The sequence below is a fragment of the Pinus tabuliformis genome, chromosome 4_1 (genome assembly GCF_031772625.1).
Source record: "Pinus tabuliformis cultivar Carrire ecotype Pingquan chromosome 4_1, CPIR1, whole genome shotgun sequence".
In the NCBI taxonomy this organism is placed as follows: domain Eukaryota; kingdom Viridiplantae; phylum Streptophyta; class Pinopsida; order Pinales; family Pinaceae; genus Pinus; species Pinus tabuliformis.
Genome location: NC_142303.1, coordinates 68,423,967 through 68,433,784, shown reverse-complemented (window position 1 = coordinate 68,433,784; position 9,818 = coordinate 68,423,967).

Sequence of the window (9,818 nt, the reverse complement as noted above, 5' to 3'; positions counted from 1 at the left end):
CACTCAACAGATATAAATTAGCAAGATTGTACTTGGATTCCCCAAGTATCTGGAGTACACAGACTCTCTTTACTAATTTTCAACCTCCTATGGATCACAATGGTATGAGTCCAATCTGAGACTCAATACATGACAGGCAATTACAGAGGAGTTCGCTTGAACCTCTCAAGCCTTTTCTGGAGTACACAGACTCTCTAACTCTCTTTGTCTCTGTCTCGGACTCGATGCTTCCTTTGCTCCTACAAGTCAGCTTGGCTTCTTCTCTCTGTTATCTGCTCTCATCTTTCCGCTTCTAACTTACTTGTCTCTCTCTCTGTCAGTTCATGGCTTTAAAGCCAATCTGCTTTCTGACTGTTCGTTTCCGCTTCCCGGATTTTTGGTTCCCTTTCCTCTATCCGTTTGAATTCCTCTGTTCTGCATCATCATCACTGTATAACGCCTCACAGGGAGGTGGCCACTTATTTCATAACGAACCGAGTGTCAGTTCTCTTGGACGTTTTCAAAACGACCGTTTATTCCGTTAACTCCAAGAATGCCCGTGAAACACGTCCTTCTGCCAACGCATCATCCACGTCGGACTTCAAATCCTATACAACTCTGTCTGTTTACCTCGTCAGGTCTGGTCATCCATCGGAACGCATTTCCATCGTTGATCTAGAGCCCCCAGATTCTGCGGTCTCCATCCATATTGGGCGAGTGAGTAACATGATGTTTACCCGTTCAATGTGAGTGGTTTTCTCTCTCTTCCGCCAAACATGTGGCACACATTGTGTGGCATCAAGCGGGACTTGGTTGAAATCGCTTACTGCTCGAAACCCTTCCGATATTTTGCCAGTTTTTTTGTGGGCCCCACTTCTGATGGAATCGGCACGATATCCATTGCATTTCATGATTTTTCGGGTCTGTGCGCTCGGGGATTTTCCTTCTTTGAGGGGTTTTCCCTGTGATATGTTATTAGCAACTTGAAATCGCATATAAGAAATTGCCCCCTTTTTTTGAAATGACCTCTCGTTCTGCTAATTTGTGACAGCACACGTTACCATGGGTCGATGGTCTACGCGCTTGATCGAAGGTCCTCGTTGCTCCACACTAATGACAAATTGCAACTATTACGAGGATATCTCTGATAAGCTTAATCTTTATAAGACTTTGAAATTTTGGCATGAATTATACAGAGTTCATGATAATTTAGAGAGTGTTCTAGGATCCAATTTGGATCATGTCCTTCCCACTTAAAAATCTTTTGGACCACCAAAAGTTGGTTTTTAAGCATCAATCAAGTGAGGGTACAAATTCCTCGCTTGCCCAATTTCTATCCATTTCGCACTACTTGGTTTTGAACCTTTGAGTCCAATCCTGAGGTGCTCAACATCCCCTCTGCGTGTAGTTCTCACCTTCCTATCCTAAACTATATCTTCCTGCAATTCATTGAGATATTCAGGTAACAGATAATCAATAGAAGGCAACTGACTCTGCTCTTCGGGATCTTCATTCAATGAAGGTTCAAATAGTCTCAAGCTTTCTACATTAACTACCAAATAGATGTGCATGTAAGCTAGAAAATCAAGGTGAAAATAATTCTCACCAATTTTCTCAAGTATCTTGAAAGGTCCATACCTTATTGGCTTCAACTTCTTACCTTCACCTTGCATTATGTCTTTGCTGATATACAGCCAGATTTGATCACCAACTTGGAAGCTATGCTCAATCTAATGCTTGTCATGCCTTGCCTTGTACTTGGCTTGGCTCATTTCCAGCTGTTCCTGTACTGCTGGTGAATCTCTTGGATTTTTTCAATGAACTTGGTTGCCTTGTCCACATCATTGTGTCCATCAACCACTATGTCTTTACCAAATACAAAATCCAAGGGAGACCATGGTGTGAAACCAAAACAGGACTCAAAAGGAGATCTCTGTGTAGAAGAATGTTTAGCGTGGTTGTAAGCATGCTGCACATAACATAAATGTTCATCCCAAAGCTTGGGATGCTTGCTGCAATAGCCTTTGAGCAACTGGATCATTGTCCTATTGATCACTTCTGTTTGGCCATCTGTTTGTGGATGAAAGGTTGTGCTCTTCTTCAGCCTGGTGTCCATCAATTCCCACAGACTCAACCAAAACTTCCCAACAAATCGGGAATCTCGATCAGATACAATGGAAGTGGATAATCCAAAATGAACCCATACATGTTGAAAGAACAACTTTCCCATTTGTTCAACTGTAATCTATTTGTTACAAGGTATTAAAACACACATTTTGTTGAACCTATCCACAATAAGATATAGATAGTCATGACCTTTTCTAGATTTAGGCAGTCCCCCAACAAAGTCCATGTAAACACTTTCCCAAGGATGAGAAGGAACTGGTAGTGGAGTGTACAAGCCTAGTTTTCTATTGTTGTGCTTTCATTTAGCACACATAGTACACCCTCTTACATATCTAGAAACTTTCTCATTCATTTTTGGCCAATAACAAAATCTTTGCAGCTATGCAACTGTTTTACTTACACCAAAGTGACCTTATATTAGAGAAGTGTGAGCTTCTCGAATTATCTTTACTCTTTCAGTTTGTGGAATGCATAACTTTCCAAAATGATACAAGAGTTGGTTCTTAACATGATAATCCAATTCTTCTACTTGTTTGTCGTGACTTAAAGTTGCATATACATCTTTAAAATATATATCTTGAGCATACTGTTCAATGTAGCTTTCATGCAATATTGAATTATGCTTAAGTATAGAAGATGCATTTATGATTGGTCTGGAAAACATATCTGTAACTTTATTGTGTATGCCTTTTTTATATCTGATGACAAAATGGAACTGTTGTAGAAAACCCATCCACCTATAGTGTCTTGATTGCTGCAACTTAGTTTGGGAGTGTAAATATTGAAGTGGTTGATGATCAATATGTATAACTTTCTCTTTGCCCATTAAATAATGTTTCCACTTTTTCACACTCTGTACTAATCCATACAATTCCTTATCATATGTGGGATAATTAACTACTACAGAATTAAATGTCTCAGAATGATAACATATGGGTTTACCGTGTTGCATCAACACTGCTCCCATGGCATAGTCACTAGCATCTGTTTCAATCTCAAATGGTCTTTGAAGATCGGGCAGTGCTAGTACTGGTGTTGTACTAATCTTTTCTTTTAAGGTGTCGAAGGCTTTCTGCTATTTGCCTCCCCACTGAAACACCTTGTTCAATCTGGTTAAAGCATGTAAGGGAGCTACAATCAAGGAGAAGTTAGCAATAAACTTTCTCCAATACTATGTTGCTCCTAAGAAGCTTCTAACTTCTGTAGCAGATTTGGGTTTAGGCCAGTTTACAATGACTACAACCTTAGAGGGATTTATCTTTAATTCACCACCCCCTACAATATGACCCAAATAATTCAAAGATGTTTTGCCAAATTCACATTTTGAGATCTTAACTTAGAGATTTTCTCTTTTCAAAACATCTAGAGTCTGCTTGACATGCTCCAAATGTTCTTCCCATGTTTTACTAAATATAAGAATGTCATCTAAATATAGAATGACAAAATCATCAATAAAAGGCCTGAGTACATCATTCATTACTCTCATGAAAGTAGCAGGAGCATTAGTTAAGCCAAAAGGCATAACTAACCACTCATACAATCCCTGATTTGTTTTGAAAGTAATCTTCCATGCATTTTTCTCTGAAACTCTGACCTGATGGTAGCCACTATGCAAGTCCAACTTGGAAAAGTAGACAACTTCTTTCAACTGATCTAATAGATCAGCTATGCAAGGAAGGGGATAACAATTTTTTATCGTTATCTTATTCAATGCTCGGTAATCAATGCACATTCTCAATGAGCCATCTTTATTTCTCATCAAGACAATTGGAGACCCACATGGTGATGTGCTAGGTCTTATAAACCCTTTCTCGAGCAGCTCCTGTACCTGCTTCTTGATTTATGCATTCTCTAAAGCGGACAACCTATACATTCTGATGTTAGGCAATGGAGCATCTTGCTGCAAATTAATATCATGTACTATTTCCTTTTGGGGTGGCAAACTTTTAGGTTCTTGAAATAGTATATCATATTCTGAAACAACTTTTTCTAAATCAGCTTGTTGTTTAGCATTTCAGCCCTCAAATATACTGGTTTTATTAGATTTCCTTTCCTTTACAACCATCAGTGAAAATTGTTTGCATGAATTTACAATTCTTTTCATCTGCCCTGAGTTTATGAGAGTATAATTATTCTTGAGTTTATGAGCTCTTATAATGTATTCAATTCCATCTTTAACGAGTTGATACTTGTTTTCAGCTCTATAGAAAATAGCTTTCCTATCATACAAGTAAGGACTTCTTAAAACAATTCCACATATATCCAAGGAACTATATCTAACTCAAACTCATCTACAAATGTTGACCCAAAAGAAAACTTAAGTTTACATTGTCTAGTCACTTGTAGCTTTGCTTTATCACATAACCAACCTAATGGATATGGCTTTTTGTGAGGTGTGGTTAGTAATCCCAACTTCTTTACAATTGCTTCAGAAATTAAATTTACTTGTGAGCCACTATCAAACAAAGTATCAATCTTTTGATGCTTGGACATAACTTGAATATGAAAAAGATCATGTCTTTTCCTCTCATTTTCTTCATTATCAGTGGATTGTGCAGAATTACTAGTAGGTGCTTCAAAAATTTTACTTTTTATACCTATGGCTGCAATTGTTGTTTCATCTCTTGAGTCTGACCCCAAATAATTTTGAATAGTTGTAGCATTCTTCTTATTTTTTCCATCGAACTTCTTGGGTCTCAGCTCAGGATGCAGAATCTAGCAGTGTTCATCAACATGTCCATCCTTCTTGCAGTGAGTGCATGAAGGTTTGGTCTTTTGTACAACATTTGTCTTCCTCTCTTTCCATTTTTGCTTTTTATTTTCCTTGTTTTTTCTTGTAGTGCGTTTAGATGATCCCCACACTTCTAGGTTCACATTCTTGCCTCTAGCCTCTAGATGTGTAGCTTGAACAGATACCTCATATATGCTAGTGGGATTAAACATGAGAATGGTGTGCTTTAAATAGCTGTGTAGACCACCTATATACTTCAATAGAGTTTTAGGTGAGTCTAAAGAAACTCTTAGAATCAAAGCTCTTTTTCTAAATTCTTGAGTGTAACCTTGTACACTTTGCCCTTTTAGCTGGCTAAGAGTTTGCCAGCTCATCATGGCTTGCTGCATATAAGATAGTGGATAGAATTTCTTTTTAATTTCAGAAACAAATTCACTCCAGACAGAAAGAATTTTACCATGCTTCTTCATGTCAGCTTGTGTCCTATCTTCCCACCATACCAAGGCAGTGCCTCCAAGGCGTATGTTGGCCAGCTTAATCTTACTTTTGTCTGAATCAATGCTCTGCACCCTGCAATACACATCAATCTATCTAATCCAATTATATAACTTCTCTGAATTCAACTATCCATCATATATTGGCAAATCAAATTTAACATCTAATTTAATCAAAAATGTTTTCTTTTTACTTTCAGGGCTATTAGAAGGTGTGGGCAAATTTTCTTCTTTCCCTTTTCCTTTAGAATGGTCATGGAGGAGAGATTCTTCTACTCCTTTATCTTGTTTGGAGTTTGATGAATCTTCATCTCTACCTTTCTTAAATTCTCTATACATTTCCTCCACGATGGCTCTCATGGTCATGAAACTATCCATGAACTGGGAGTCTAATTCTAAGGGACTTTCTTCTGCGATTTTCCTCTTAGGGTAGACTCTTCCAATTTCTGGGTTAGCTTCAACTAATTCTCCTTCTCCTAATTTGAGCTTTGTCCTAGTTAGCATTCAACAACAAAATCTAGCACAAGCTTGTCTAACCTTAACAACCTAGAGCTCTGATACCACTTGATCTGAAATTGATCGAAGACAAACAATAAGGTATTACAGACTCATGTGCATGGATGTGCCTATGTTACTTTATGCAACAGATCAATAATATTGCAAAATACACAGACACTAAAGCAGTTAGAGAAAACACAACAATAAAAACATATAAACACAACAAGTTTAATAAGGAGTTCACCCAATACTACTGGGCTACGTCTCTCGGTCCAGCCTTCGGTGGTGGCCTCTCTATTATGTTTTAAAAGTAGATTTTTTACAACAGTGAGCTCAATTTGAGTCTCACTCAATAGATAGAAATCAGCAAGATTATGCTTGGATTCCCCAAGTCTCTGGACACAGACTCTCTTTACTGATTTTCGACCTCCTATGGGTCACAATGGTATGAGTCCAATCTAAGACTCAATACATGACAGGCAATTACAAAGGAGTTCGCTTGAACCTCTCAAGCCTTTTTTGGAGTACACAGACTCTCTGACTCTCTCTGTCTCTATCTCGAACTCGATGCTTCCTTTGCTCCTACAGGTCATCTAGGCTTCTTCTCTCTGTTCTCTTCTCTCAGCTTTTCGCTTCTAACTTACTTGTCTCTCTCTCTCTCAGTTTGTGGCTTTAAAGCTAATCTGTGTTCTAACTGTTCATTTCTGCTTCTCAGCTTTCTGGTTCCCCTGCCTCTGTCCATTTGAATTCCTCTGCTTTGCGTCATCATCACTGTATAACGCCTCACAGGGAGGTGGCCACTTGTCTCATAACGAACCGAGTGCCAGTTCTCTTGGACTCTTTCAAAATGACCGTTTATTCCGTTAACTCTAAGAATGCCCATGAAACACGTCCTTTTGACAATGCAGCGTTCACGTCAGACTTCAAATCCTATACAACTCTGTTTTTTTACCTCATTAGGTCCGATCATCCATCGGAACGCATTTCCGCTGTCGATATGGAGCCCCCAAATCCTACGGTATATGTCCATATCGGGTGGGTAAGTATGTTTACCCGTCTGATGTGAGTGGTTTTCTCTCTCTTCCGCCAAACGCGTGGCACCCATTATGTGGCATTGGGTGGGACTCAGTTGAAACCTCTTACAACTCGAAACCCTTCCAATATTCTGCCAGTTTTTTTTGTGGGCCTCGCTTCTAACAGAATCAGCACGATATTCAATGCATTTCATGATTTTTCGAGTCTGGGTGCTCTGGGATTTTCCTTCTTTGAGGGGTTTGCCCTGCGATATGCGATTAGTGACTTGTGGCTAATCGCATATCAGAAACTACCCCCATTTCTTGAAATGACCTCCTATTTTGCTAATTCGTTACAACACACATTACCATGGGCCGACGGTCTACACGCTTGACCGAGGGTCCTCATTGCTTCGCACTAATCACAAATTGCAACTGTTACGAGGATATCTCTAATAAGCTTGATCTTTATAAGACTTTGAAATTTTGGCATGAATTTTACAGAGTTCATGAGAACTTAGAGAGTGTTCTAGGATCCAATTCGAATCATCAGTAGTTGTGAGGATGTACCTATTTTGCTTGGAAGAGTTAGGAATAATCTCACAAATTATATCTAATCTCCATTGTTTGAATGGTTGTTGGATGTTAACTGTTTGTAAAGGGAATGTTGGCTTTCTTTCTCTTCCGGCTGTAGTTTGACAAGTTTTTCACTTCCTTGCATATTCATGTGCATCTTTAAATATCATTGGCCAATAATATCTTACATGCAGGATTTTATGAGCAGTAGTATTTCCTCCAAAATGTCCACCAGCTGGTCCATCATGTAATTCCTGCATGACCCTCTCAGCTTCAAGTTTCTCTAAGCATCTTAACAATACTGAATCATAATTCTTTCTAAACAATACATCATTGACTAGCTCATACTGATTTGACTTTAATCTTAAAGCTCTCTTTGTTTTATAATTAAGGTGCATAGGAGCATATCCATTTTTAAGATAAAATTTCAAATCAGCATATTGTGATTGCGTATCGTTGAGGCTTACCTCTGATATTTGCAATTCATTACCTTGATCTTCTTCTGATGGCAACTGCGAAACTCCTGTTAACATCCTGCAAAAACCTTGGCCCCTGACAATTTTAGCTGGCCAAATTTCTACATCATATTCTTGGAGTGCAGTTACCCAATTAGCTCTTTTCTCCCCTGCTTCTCTTTGAATCAATAGTTGTCTTACTGCAGGGTAGGGTACAACTATCTTTGTATGGGTTTTAAGAAGAAAAGGTCTGAAATTCTTCAGAGTTTTAAAGACCGCAGATGCTTTCTTTTCTACAACTGAACAATTTAATTCAACGCTTTGTAAGTTAGAACTGAAAAAGGAGATGGGTGCTTCGATGTTTTCATTATTCAGCTGTGTCAAAACTACAGCATACAAATTATCAGATAAAAAAGTATATAATACAAAGGGTTTGAGAAAGTTAGGAGTTGTTAAGGAAGGGGCATTAATAATGGCTTTCTTTATCAACTCAAACGATTAGCTTTCATCTTTGCTTCATCTAAAAACTTCATTTTTTCTTATCATGGCTTGAAGGGGTAAGACTATTTGTGAAAAATTTGGGACGAATCTTTTAACAAAATTTATTTGGCCTAGGAATGATTTCATGGTTTTCTTATTGTGTGGGAGGTGTCACACGGAATAAGTCGATCTTGCGGACAAGATAGACCTTCCTAGAATCTAAAGAAGACCTAATGACAAGCAAACCAACCAGACACTATCTTTCTCTAAATATGCTTTTATAAACAATGGCAAACAAGTGTTTTTAGGGCCTACCTTAGGTCCAACGCAAGTTTGTGGATGCCCTCGCTCCTTTGATCCAAATGAGCTCCTTTGTCGTGAATCTGCAAACACAAACAAGGAAAACAAATTAAATAGCACCTAAAAAGCCAATATCATAAAATATATTTAACATGAAAGTCAAGGAGTCCATGAAACAAATAACATGAGATACTTGTTGAGAAAAATGAGTTTGATTGTATTAATTCAAAAGAAGAAGAACTTTACAACCTTTGCCTTGACGTTGTACAAGCTCCTCCCAGGGTCCAGCAAGAAGTCCCCTCTACTTTGACATGTTTCACTCACTCCGCAATGAAGCCAAAAAGGTATGTGATCTCTCCTCTTAAGCTCAACTAGGAAGTCTTGATTTCACCAGCATTTACCCTCAAAAATGTTCAGCTTCTAACCTCCCCAGCAACCAGCCCAATGCCTATATTTATAGTGCAATGGAGGGAGGTTACTAGGTCTTCCTTCAAAGGGATAAAGCCCTCCTTCAAAGGGATAGCTCCTCTCATCAATGGATTAGCTCCTTCTCTTTTGGGATGCATGAACCACCTCAGAGCGAACAATCCACGTCAAAATTCCTTCTAGAATCCTCTAGAATTAACCCAAAGTGAGTTTTTTTAAGATAAAACTTGCGCCTTTTGACTTTCACAGGGGTCCGCACCCACACCGTTAGGGACAGAGCGGGCAGGTCCGCAGTTTTTGTAAACAGAAGGTGCGGGACCGCAGGTGACAGTGAGAGAAAGTGCGGAACTAGAGTTACATTGATTTTTAATGTCTTTCTCTCATTTCCAAAGCTTGACTTGAAGAGCTGAGGTTTGAGACTTGCTTAGGAGGACAGTACAAGTGATGATAGACCCATACTGACTGCAAATAATCATGGTGACGATATTTTTGTGTAACAGATTGCCCCCTAAAGTGCAAAGTTTGTAGTAGATGAGGATTTCATTGATCATTTAGGAAGAGTGAAGTACTTTATCATTTCGAGGATCATCTTGTGGAGAGCCCGGTTGGAACCTGTAAAAAAATTCAATGCAAGATATATATATGAGATTATATCATCGCTGAGGTAGGCATTCCCATACTCAGATCAAAACTGACTAGAAAACTAACTACTGCTCTGATATAGGAATGATCTTGTAAA